Source organism: Cygnus atratus, chromosome 1 (assembly GCF_013377495.2).
Source record: "Cygnus atratus isolate AKBS03 ecotype Queensland, Australia chromosome 1, CAtr_DNAZoo_HiC_assembly, whole genome shotgun sequence".
NCBI classification, from domain to species: Eukaryota; Metazoa; Chordata; class Aves; order Anseriformes; family Anatidae; genus Cygnus; species Cygnus atratus.
Genome location: NC_066362.1, coordinates 66,952,127 through 66,965,105, shown reverse-complemented (window position 1 = coordinate 66,965,105; position 12,979 = coordinate 66,952,127). Strand labels below are relative to the sequence as shown.

The window sequence follows — 12,979 nt, the reverse complement described above, 5'->3', positions numbered from 1 at the left end:
AAGCAACTCTTCAGCCTAAAATGTGCTTGCAAATGCAGTGTGAATCCCATAAAATGTGCTTCTACCAGGAGATATCCCATGTAAACTGGACAGAAATAAGCTGCCTGGTGTGGAAGCTGGGAATCTATTCAAATAAAACAGCTGCTGTTGTGATGAAGTCTCAGTACTTCACTCATGGGTTTATGTTGATAACTTACCCAAATTTTCAATAAATGTAGAACATACTAAAATGAAAATCTTTTCCTATCCTACTTATTAGCATTTAATTCAGATTCCCACTGTAGCCAAACCTGCCACACTGTTTGACTTTCTCCAGAATTTTCTGCAAAATATATAACGCAAGCTTTCTTGCACTTAAAAGTTATTAGTGATTGATGCCAGGCTGAAAGAGCTAAAATATTGGATCTTGCCTTGTGCAGAAAAACAAGTTATGGTCACGGGCTTCCAGATTTTATTCTGAGACTTGCCACAATTTCCATTACTACCAGCATAACTATCAGAACAACCATCAAATTGTTCTTGGATGGGGACTACTGCTACTTTGTTTAAAACGAGGGTAAGATCTACTATTCTTCCTTAGAATTTCAAAGCAGATGTTTGGTGTATACGCTCTAAAATAAATGTATAGTATAGACAAGACTACTGTTTCCATCTATCCAGAGCAGGTTGCATAGTCAGGAATACAAAATATATCACATTTATTGTACCATCATTGCAGCCTTCACTGTAGCTCCCTCCCTTCTCACCCCCTCAACTCTGCCAGGTAAGAAAGGAATGAGGATCAAAACACCTGGCAATAAAGGCACCTCCAGAAATAAGCTCCCAGTAAAAAAATGGTTAAGAAATTTGCAGTTTGACCATCACTGTAGCAGCAGTTAAAAGTGCACTCTAATATAGCAAGCTACCATCAAGGAACCTGATTATTCTCTAAGTCACCTATACATATGGATTGTCACAGAAGGAGACACATCTACGTAGACTAGGCTGTGCAATGCTGCTGGATAGAACATCTGAGTCAAAATGGTCTGGAAAAGATTGATCCAAAGTTCACTGAACCTAATGCAGAGAGTCTGAGAAACATGGGCATTCACAATCCGGCCCTGCTCTTTGCTGAGGAACTTTATGTTCTGAATTTCAGATATTCCTATCTTCTTAAGTACCTATGGCATGCATGTAGTAAAAATGCTTCAGAAATATGAATTCTCACAAACACTCATTGTCATTAAAGATCAGGCCATTGCTTTTACCCTGCATTAAAAAACAATGCCTCCTGCAGTTCTAATTGCTGGTCCTGACTGCCCAAACTGAGAAAATTTCAGTGTTTATTTTTTTTTCTTGCTAGAACTATGTTTTGAAGGTCAGTGGAATATCTATGGCCTCTTTTACACACTAATTGCCACAAATCACCATGTGTCATCTTAATTATAAAAGCATCTTCAAGGAACTTGCTACAAAGCAGCAATTCTAATTACTTACTCTGCATGTTCTCTGACAGGAGTTTATGAGGAGAAAAATACAATTCAAAAAGCTGGTTGATAAAGTCATTCCTTCCAATTACTTCCAAAGAAACCATTATCCTCAGGGTGCAGCAGGTGCTAAACAGGGACAGGAACTTGTTTTTCTTACATGCACCCATACCATCTGCCCAGAGCACAATGGAACGTTTCCATGAATGTCCCTGTAGGATCTCTACTACTGCACTGACACTGAAGTCACAGAAAGGATTTTTAATGCATTTCATACAGAAGTGCTGGAAATAAGGCATATACTTTCATCGCTCGCCTAACTGAAGAAATACAAAAGGTCAGAGCAAGCAGCCAAACCCATAGGGTCTGGATGGAGTCTTTGCTGAAAGAAAAGAAATACTTTAAAATGAGATCGAAAGATTATTGCCGGTCCTTGTAAGACTGACTGGTTACATAACCAGAGGTGGAAAACTGCAGAATACCTCTGTATGCAAAACAAACAACCTCTGGCCTAAAAAATGTGATTGGCAGTAACACAGAGCGATTGTTGCTGAGCCACCTTGGTGACATGTAAGTCAGCACAAGCTATCCACAGGCTAAGCCAAAAATGAAGTTGTGTTTTACCACATCACCACATAAAAGCCAATTGTTTGTCTGTAAATTACAATTATGGTTAAGAGATAATGGTAGTTCTTTGTTCTTCATGTATCATGCCACTCATATTTAATTTCAGATTCAGCAACTAAATACGTCAGTGGCTTACAACAGTAGTTACTAAGGTTTTATATAAGGTTCGTTCTGTGGGTTTTCCTCTTGCCTCAGAAGCATTACTTCTTTCACTGCAGTCACTGCCAGAAGCCAGCCTAAGCCCTACAAACATTGATATCACTTCTGGAATGCACGCTTTTTTCACCAACTGAACAAAAAAATCCGAAAAACAAACCACCAACCTAGCAAAAGTAAAGAAGAAATAAATCAAATTTCTGAATCAAATTCTCACTTATGCTACACTTTTCTCCACAGCAGAAATAAAACACCCGAGCATCCTGACAACGCACATTATTAAAACAGGCTGCAGCTGCCAAATCGAACTGATAGAGGAAACTGGTTTTTACTGTTAGAGGGTTCAATCATCGTGGAGACAATGGGAGAAATCCAAAGGGCAGAAAGTGAAAACAGAAAACTATCTCCAGATAGTTGATACTAAATGAAAACTGTTACAAATTTGGATTCTTTACATTTACTAACATCTCTCTAAAATATGCAGATGTTAGCTAGAATATGTCAGTTATGATATGGAGGAAGGGTATTTCTCTGCAGTTCATCGCACTGTTTGATGTTGTGTGCATATGCCAGACTGGGTAACATTAATGATGAACCTGTGATCTCTCCATCATTCTCCCTGCACATCTTCACAAACTTTGAAGTTTCACTTTCCCCTACTCTTACTTAATTTATGAGGAGGTAAGGTAGGATACAAAACTAAGTGAATAATTGTTATAGGTTTAAAAAAAAAAAAGTGTTCACAATTTAAGCTAGCAGGCAGCAAATTGTTGAGTCTATGTGGGTGGGTAGGTGGGTGAACATCCAAAACTGAACTTTTGAACTCCCCAGCAGAAGCCTGCTATTTGCTAGTTGCAATAGATGCAGCCAGGCTGTAAATTTTGAAGACACCTGGACTAAACAAAAGTAGAATGTCTTTCAATTAAGGAAGAGACATAAGACAGGAACACCAATTAGAAGGCTGATCACATGTTGTGCTTCTTCACATTTACTATTAACGTTGGCAAAATCAGGGGGTTATGGTTTCAGAAAGGAGCCCAACAAGAAGAGATGCTGCACAGAGAAACAGTGGTCTTGGAAAGAAGAAATGGGCCTGGAAATAGGAAGGTGAAGATTCCAGCTGGAGGAAAGATCATAGAAGTGGGGGAAGATCTGTGACATCAAAGAGCTGAGTGGATATGAATGCTGGGGGAGACCCAGGGGTGTTGGCCAGTAGCAGCTAAGACTGACACCTGCAAGCAACAGCACAGCATGAAGCAACATGACTTTTTGTCCAGCCTTCCCAGATCAACAACAATCTCCCCATACAGAAGGAAAAATGAGACCTAGTGAACACAACAGTGATAGGGGAGCGTGTGAATGAGAGAGATAATCAAGAAGGGTAAAAGCTTTGACCTCGACTGTTCTTAAGTAAGTCTCAGTATCCAGCTCCACTACAGCTGTTAACCTATGACAGCAATGTTCAGTGTTCACTGGAATGGAGAAGAGATTGATCCATTGCAACAGCTCATAGTGGATACACAGGCTGTACCCACAGGACTGCTGTAAGTAATGTCATCAGCACCCCCAGCACTAGAGAGAACTTAACTTTATTTTTCTTCCTTCAGCCTGCTCTGCCACTCTTCAGGAACCTCTGGTTTCCAAACTGAACAAGTCACATGCCACCACCTAAAGTGGCACTAACTGGAGGAAGAAGAGAGCAGGCAACTGCACCTACAAAGAGATTACTGCTCCATTCTGGCACTGAAGATTATCAGGACAACATAGGACTAGGGGAGCAGTGGAGCTACATGGGGAGTTGCCCCTTGGAGAGACTCCAAAAGCCTATGCATAACCCCATATTCTCTAAGGTGAGGAGCAGGAGAAAGCAGATCTTTAGCTGGACTTCTCTACTTTTCTGGCAGTGTGGCTGAGAAATGGTAAACAGAAAAATTACCCACCTTTTTTCCTTCCCTCCCTTTCTCCAGTGAGTCTGCAGCCAGTAATGTTCATTCTCACTGTAATCATAGGGAAAAATGATGTTAAATGAGTGGGCCACAACTACAAAGACGCAGTAACAGAAATATGAACAGCTCTTGGGAGGTGGAATGCCTGATCTCCTGTTCCAGTGCTAAGTCACACACCTGGGAATAGCAGACATGATCCAAAACCTCTCAGATGTGAGCAATTCTCAGACTCCTACAATAAACCCTTTCTGAGCTCAGCTGGAATTAAAAATAGACAAACACTAAAACTACGAATCCATTTCCAGTGAATCATCTGGTTACCAGTCACTTTTGTATGACATAATTTGCATGCTATTCATAAACTGATTTTGCCTCTGATGTTACAAAACCAGCAGATTTACAACAAGTGAAGCCTTCCACATAACCCTGCAGGAAGAAAGCTTGCAGGGCTATTGCCTCAGTGTACTGGTTTGGCTGCACGAGCCAGGCTGCAGATACGTACGCATGAAGATTACTATAGCTGGGCATGCCTGCATCCAGTGCATGAGCACAAGGAGCTCACAGAATCCCCCGTAGCCCAAGGACAGAGATTCCAAAATCCCTCACTCCGCAAGGGGCTGCATTAGGCAGTGAGTTAGAAGGTCCTGTTTGCTGTATCCAGCAATCACTGGCCCCTTTCCCAATCTCAGTGTCTCAATCTCCATACAGTGTTCATACACTGTGCATTGGACCCTGGCCAAAGCTCACAATCCTCAGTTTGGCTAGCATCTGAGGCTTATGATCCTCAATTTAGCTAGCATCGGAGACTACCTAAGCTTGCTTTTCAATGTGGAAAAAAAAAAATTATGCCAAAAATAGAAGCATATCACATTGGTTGACCTTCTAATGAAGCCTAGCAGCTGAGTATTCACTTTTCATAAGTTGTTAATATAGTGACAACAATACAGTTGAGAAATAAGAAAAGATGCTTCTTGCTGGGAAGCACATCAGGAAGAAACCCACTTCTAAGCAAATTTCTTTGTGACTGCCAGGTGCTTACTTTCCTATAGACCTATTTAAAGAAAACAACATTTTAGTATTGAAAGATTATAGGTTAATGCGACTTTAGGATTACAAGCAGCATACTAACCTCATAAAAAATCAAAGTGTAACAGATTAATTGCAGTTTCCTTCACTGAAAAGCTATTTAGAAACAAACAAACAAACAAACCAAGAAGCTGAGTTAGATTTTAAATTCACACTGTTTTGTGAATCCATCCACTTGTAAAGTGAATTTGGGTTAATTGGGTCACATGAATTTCTTAATAATTCAGGACTCATTTTTGATACACATGCCACAAGACCAATTAATTCATATTTTTTAAGAAGGTGTCACAAACCAGCACTTTTACAGAGATTTTCTTTCTTCTTTCTTTTTCTTTTTAAGAACACAGAACTGTTTGTTTGTTTTTGATGCTATTGTATCACTGTTGTTTTTTGTGCTAGTTTCTTTAGGGAATCTGTAGCAATCAGCAGGGAATTTAGCTCCATCTTAATAGTTACCTAGAGTCGATTCTTGGGACACTGGCTATAAATAAACAGCTAAATATAGTATGAACAAAGACAAAAGCACTTTCTGACTTCCATCCACTCTGTGCAGGAAGAGCCCACTGCACCACAGAGTTATCTGCAACAGAACTAAGTGGAACAGTCCAAAACAGAGCCAGGAAGAAACTAAGTAATCAAGGAGCACTGGGAGGGCTGGGGCAAGAACTCTGTCGATACTTATTTAACAGTATACATGTTTCCATATTTTAGGACTCTGATGCTTGGGTGAAATGCACTAATAAGAGGTTGCTTGCCTGTATTTCACTGCCTGTGCTAGAAATAGCATAAAGTCAATTAAGTTTTCTTTCAATACATGCCCAGGTTGTACTATCAAAAATTTCCAGCAGACAATAGCTACAAGCCAGGAGAATGATGAATCAATATATTAAATTGTCCAGGGCATTTACATCATGTGTGCTGAGGATATTAAGAGAACAACCAATTTTGCAAAATGCCTTCAAGTGACAAGCTGAGTTGGCAATAACAAGTTAACCCCATGCCCTCTCAGGGAAGGGGAATGCAGCTGCAGCAGTCGTTCTGATGGATTAAGAATCTTTCACACTCAGAGTTAAATGTTATGAAACTATATGCAAGTTATTTTACAAGAAAATTGTAAAACCTCTAACTAGAGACTTAAAACCAAAAACCAACAACAACAATAATAAAACTAACAAAAAGGCAAGTTCATTGCAATTTTTCCTTTCCAATAACCAACCATGACAAAATAGTAACCCTGTGAATAATTCCATTTTATGGTCCATGCACTTACTTGTACTATTTTATAGAAAGTACAAGGAAGGAAGGAAGGAATTTTTCTGCAAAGCAGTCACTTCAGAGCTGCTAACTTCGGACAGTTAGGGTGGTAATGGTATTGTTCTTTTCGGCTTCAGATATGGGAGATACGTACCAATTCTCCCTGCTATCAATCAGCAGTCATTTCTTTAACTCAGCAGCTACAAACATGAGGGTTCATTCTGGTTTCAAACATGGTCCATGGCAAGAATGCCACAGACTCCCTGAGGAATAACTGAATCCTTAAAAATCCACACGTTACAGCTGACATAAATACTGTGTTCCTGCTAGCTGCAGTTCATTGAAGTCCTCACAAATCAAAATAACCTTAGAAATGCAAGGCTGCTCAACCACAATCTGCCTTGAATCCATTAAACAAGAAAGGGATGCACCTGCCAGAAAGGTGTAGCGAACAGCTTTTGTGAACTGTCTACAAGCAGAATCTCTAAACAAGAGATCCCCAAATATGCTGATTTACCTAAACTGTGGCACTAATATGCTCTTTGATGTCTCTCTCCTCTGAATTTTTTCAATACTTGATGAAACATGAAAGATCAAGCCTTCTTCCAAAGGTGAAAATAAATGCCTTTGAGACTACTGTAACATATTGGACAGTGAATCCTTTTTCATTTTATGTCCTAAACTGGACTGTTGCCAGCTCACACATTATTTTAGTATTTTTCTTAAAGCTACAGCAATATGAGTAAGGAGGATCTCCATTTTTAACCAAGTAATTTAGCATTTCTAGTTTTGGAATGAAGGGGGAAATATACCACCCACTGAAGCTCAAAACCTAGCTACACAATTGTGCTCTTTTCCTAAGCTGAAATAAAAATCAAATCCTGAGTTTTACCCTAGTTCTTGGTGGTCACATACTTCACCAGTCACTGAATACTTGGAGCTAATCCTACCAAGTCTATAGCATTTATTTCTTCAATACCAACTGTTTATCACTCTGAATATGTGAAAGAGAGTGGGAATGCAATAGCAGTTGCAAGCAAATATGTACACCTTTAGTCCTTCTTGCTCCCCAAAAGTTTTGGGTATGTAGGCATTTCTGGGAGAGAGACAAGCAAGTAAGAGGTACATAGAAATAGAGAGAGAGAGAGAGAGAGAGAAAGAGAGAGAGAAAAGAAGCGAAGTAGAGGACCAGCACTATTGCTGTTCCTGCCATGGCATATAGCCCCTGCTCATTCCCCATCAGACATTAGAGAATCACATAGGCACACACCCTTTGAAAGGCGCCTCTGTAAAACAGGCCTCCCTAGATCCACATTGCCGCCAAATTATTTGATTTTTAAATGCAGCACTCAACTCATTTCTAAAACAATTACTTGCCTGTCTAAATCTAAATATATTTCAAAGTTCAGGATTAAAAAAAAAAAAAAAAAAAAAAAGAGTATTTTAAACTATTCCTTTAATCTATTCCCCCCTAACACATGCTATCTGTGCTGTCCTCCCAGCTCCAGATGGCAAGCCATTTCCAAAAACATATCATTCTTTCTGGATGTCTTTCTAAAATACAACTCGACCAGAATCTCAGTTTGATGCCACTATTAGTGGCCATATTCTTTGGCTTGAGTTGTGCAGAAGATCTGATTAAATTATTATAATGTCCTCTTTTGGCCTTAAAACAAAAGCAATAGAAAACAACATATAATATGTAATTCCCCCTTTCCCCTTCCAAAGACCACAAATATCTGTGGACTGACTTTCTTCTACAGAGAGAAATCTAACAGTATATGCTGTGGGTATACCAACTGATGCCAGTGAAGTAATCTCATTTGTTTCATCCCCATAGTGATTGCATAGCATTTCTGGGAAGTGGAGCTCTTGGCTCACAAACTAAGACCCACAAATGTTATTCTTACTGATGCATTAGGCTCTGTGCAGCATGTGGTGCTGTGTGTGGAGGATTTGTTGCCTATGGACTGGTTTGTATGCTGTACCTGAGCCTTACCTTCCACAGCAGGATGTGAGCCAGTCTGGGGCTGCTTTCAGGTCTAACCCCAACACTGCAGATGGCTTTTGTTTTTGTAGCTCTCCATGAAAAAACTGGCTTTAGAAGGCTCTAGGAGCTTTTGTAGGATGCTCTGTATCTCAGAAAAAGTGATGGAAACTGGGTCCGTGCAGATTCAAACTGTAATTTGCAAGAACTAATACTAATCTTTGCGGTTAGTTGCTGCACTTCTTACAGATTCTGACAAATGTGACATAGCAAGGTATCCAGGGAGTTGTCCCCAGCACAAAGTCAAAAACACTGCAAGGGGACTTGCTGGGAGACACTCTGCCTGGCATTGTTTAGCATCAACAGCATCACTTGTGCAGCAGTTGCGCTATATACAGCTTAAAATAGAATCTGGTGCATTAATGCATTCTATATGCACATTCTGTTCCATCCAGAATCATTTTGAGAAACTTTGGAGGGAGAACCAAATATTGTAAAATGCTGCTAAAAGCAGCAGGCCAAGCTTTACAGAGCAAGTCATAATGTAGTCCTGCAGTAGTGCAGCTGGATTTTTTGTATTTAAATAACCAGATTCAAATTGGGCAGAAATCATTCAAACTCAGCTTTCTGGCTCAAAGCTTCCTAAAGACAAACTCTCTAACTTCTTCAAGGCATTTGTTTCCCGACAGGACTGAAAAATGCATCCCGGCACTTGTAATGCTGGGAGAATACCAAACAAACCTGCTTGCTCTGAGTCCAACTTACTCCAGATGCTGCAGTTACTAATCAATGTCAGTTTGATTTTACACTAATATCCCAGTTAATCTTCAGGATTTCAGTTGCAGCAGACCTTCATTACAGATCTCCAGCATGCCTACAGTGGCTGTGGAAGTATAAAAATAATGACAGCATAGGATAAAGACATCGGTTGCCATTTATTTTAATTTGTTTTGCCATGTGTATAATAAAACACTTCTTGCCAAAAGTAAATGCATATAACAGTATGTTTTCTGTATCTTGCATCTGATTTTGGTTTTGATAAATCTTATGATCAAAACCAGCGTGAGCAAATTTTTTACTAAAATTTATACCACAGGGTGAATTTACTTCTTCAAACTGGGCTGCTGATAAAAGGTGGCGTGGGTGACAATCCTTAGTTTAATTTGGTCCCTGGAGCTGAGGAAAACAAACAAACAAAAACAAAACAAAACAAACAAACAAACAAAAAAAAACCACAACAATCTTTGCATAAGATGTCAGGTATATTTAGTCAGGGGAATAGATTTACTTTACAAATGTTTATAAATGAAATACTTTTCTTGCTCTTCTTCCCCGTTTTCTATGCCAGCCATTTCCTGTTAAGTGGATTTCTCAACTCAAAATTTATTAAAGATTGAGGGAGTATAAGCATGCCTTTTACATGCAGAGTTGCTGGTGGATGATGTGCCTGATGAAACCACAGCTGATCAAACTACAGTGCCTCAGGGAAAAGAATGAAGACTTTGTTCTCTGAATTTAGTGAGGAAGACAAAGGGACTTGCCTTTATCTCAAAGAAAGAGGAAGTATTTTCCAAGTAGAATAACTGGACAGATGGAAAAAGTAAGTGGACAGCAGTTGAGCTTTGTAAAATGACAAAATGGAATCAAAACACGGAAATGTTTCAACCATTGATGGTTGAAAGCCACTCAGATTCAAAGAAAGAAAAAAATATATATAATTCAGATACAATGTCATTCAAGGTCTCTACTTATTTTAGCAATTCAAGATGCCAATTTACATCACACAGAGCTGGTTTGCTCAATTCTGACATATAGTACTAGTTGTGTGTCAAAACATAACATCTTTAAACCCTCTCTCACCTCAAGTTCCCCAGTTAGTTATAAGTAACATACATACATTAGATTAACTCTCTGCATATGGATTATATTGATTGTTACAAATTTCTCCATGGGCTGGATGGCCTCTAGGAAGTTATGTCGACAATTTGTACCTTGGCCAGACCCCTTCCAAACAGTATTTGGTATTCAACAGCACTCTTGCTGTCCTAATCCGAAGTGTCTGTTTGTAATCCGCATTATGTTTACTGATGCAGCAGACATTGCAACTAGAAAGAGAAGACATCTGCTGCCAAAGAGAGTATAAACATTAACATTTAACAAGGTCCTAGGAATGGCTGAACCTAAGCAGATACATTCAGAATAGATTGATCGTTATTCTCACCTCTTTCATGAAATCCAAGATGACATTTTTCAGATTTGGCAAGAGGGACTTTATTATTGCTCCATATACCCCTTTCATTTTCACATGCATCTCACTTCTTGGCTCTGGCTGGAACCAGGGACCAGGGCAGGATGCTCTCATCAGTCCAGCCTGACTAGAAAAGGGAAACATTAAAAATCTAGTGAAGAGCACGTCCTCTGCAGATTTCCAGTCCAGTTTTGCAGATGCAGCTGTAGTTCAGATAAGCAAGACGACTTCTGGGTGCTTACTTGAATTGAATTATTTTGTTGCTCTGCAACATTAACAAAAAAAAAAACATGGCATAAGGTTGTTGGTGGAGATTAGTGGAGTCAACACACTGATGTCCTCAATTCTCACCAACATTGCATTTTCTAAATGATCTGACCCCTACAGAGCAGCACTCAAGCAAGTTTGCTTTGCTTAAGTAGGCCCACCATTGAGCAAACTTGCTCTTTCATTTACAATCACAGAAAAGCTGTTCAGCAGACATTTAGCCTAAGTCATCCTGCTTGTGCTTTGCTACAGCTTTCCACTTCCCTGTCCCTCTCACTCAGCTTGAGCACCTCATCACCTGGCTACATTGCCCAGCACAGGCCAACATGCTGGCTGTCCCTGGCAGATGACACTTTTCCCCCACTGTAAATGTCTCCAGTTCAGTTAGTGAAACATCAGCTGCACAGTCTATGGCTGCAATATACAGAGGGCTTTCACTGATGTCAGGACATGCAGCAAACAAAGTGCTGAATGGAGTGGAGAATTTTGCCCTTATTTAGTGAAAATAGCTTGGACACATGTAGAACTGATGAGCTCAACTGGGTGTACAGCAAATAGCCACAGTGATTTGTCAAGCTTTATTTAACGCTCCTAAATAGGTTTATTTTGTTAGAGCTGAGCCATTCTAAAGCCTTTGGACTTGGGAACCAGTGTGCAATACAACATTAAGTAGAGGAATGTGGGAAGGGGAAAACCATATAAAGTATCTGTAAACAGATACTGGTAATTACAGTGTGATCTGTGAATATTTAAATGGATTCTCTGACACATTCTTGCTTGAAAACATTAACTATACTTGTTATTCTGTTACGCTACAGTAGCTGGACATATGGTAGCTCCCCCATTTTTGAAGTGTTGGTTGTTTTTTCTTTTCTTCAATACAGTATGGAACATACATTACATGACAGATTACCCACATATCGCCCTAATAAATTGATATTTAGATCTAGCCAACACATTAATTTTGCTAATTAAATGTCAATATGTACCCAAGAGTGCAGCTCTTCAGCATTGTAAATGTCACAAATTAGCAAATTGACAGTATCATTTACAATGATAGTGGCTCAGATTACAAGCAAACTCTGCCATGCATCTTCTCTGCTACAGCTGGGGGAGAGAGGAGAGGAGAGGAGAGGAGAGGAGAGGAGAGGAGAGGAGAGGAGAGGAGAGGAGAGGAGAGGAGAGGAGAGGAGAGGAGAGGAGAGGAGAGGAGAGGAGAGGAGAGGAGAGGAGAGGAGAGGAGAGGAGAGGAGAGGAGAGGAGAGGAGAGGAGAGGAGAGCAAGGAGCTAGGGCAGAGACAGGAGCCACAAGTTTGAACACGAACGTGCTTTTAGAGGACATCACCTTTGAGCTCAGGAAAATCAGATGGTGCAATTGCCTAGTATTAGCAGTCTGGTATAATGGTCCCTAACTACATCCACCAATCTTAATTTTAGTGGGCTTGATTTTTTTTTCCATCCTGTTGTTTTGAATGCTTGTGACAGAGCAAGGTCTGCAGCAAAGAGAAAAACCTTCTCTGTCCCTCCTTTGTCTGAGGGAGGGTTGGGATTTTGCAGCCAGGCTTCTGTTGCTTTGCACACAGGAACCCAAAGATTTAGCAAGTAAAAACTGCTATTTCTATTATGTACTTTGCTTCAACAATTCTTGTTTGTCATCTTCTAAAGGTGATCTGATCTCCATTCCCTTGAGGAGATTCAGCTATACAACTTTCTCCAGCTTCCCTGTATCTCTTGATGTTCTACTGCCTGAATCCACTGATGGTAAATCCTATCATTGTAATGCCAGTCCAAGATGATAAAGCAGCCCCACAGAAATTAAGACATTCAGTTATCAACTCTGATGGAATAAATTGATCTAGGGATGTATTTGCCTACACTGTGGTGATATTGGCCAGATTTTCCACTACCATTACTGCTCAATTTCTGCTGTTTTTTCCCCCCA

At 39.9% G+C, this 12,979-nt stretch overlaps 1 long non-coding RNA gene across 1 annotated transcript in view; it reads right to left on the bottom strand.

The window, feature by feature from the left end:
- Positions 1–10,880, bottom strand: part of LOC126913477 (uncharacterized) — a 32,884-nt gene extending 22,004 nt beyond the window's left edge. The window contains exons 1-2 of the long non-coding RNA XR_007708852.1: positions 10,744–10,880; positions 4,190–4,246 (exon numbers count right to left, since the gene is read on the bottom strand). This is a non-coding gene — a long non-coding RNA (uncharacterized LOC126913477). The remainder of the gene's footprint in view (positions 1–4,189; positions 4,247–10,743) is intronic.
- Between the last annotated feature and the right edge of the window lie 2,099 nt (positions 10,881–12,979).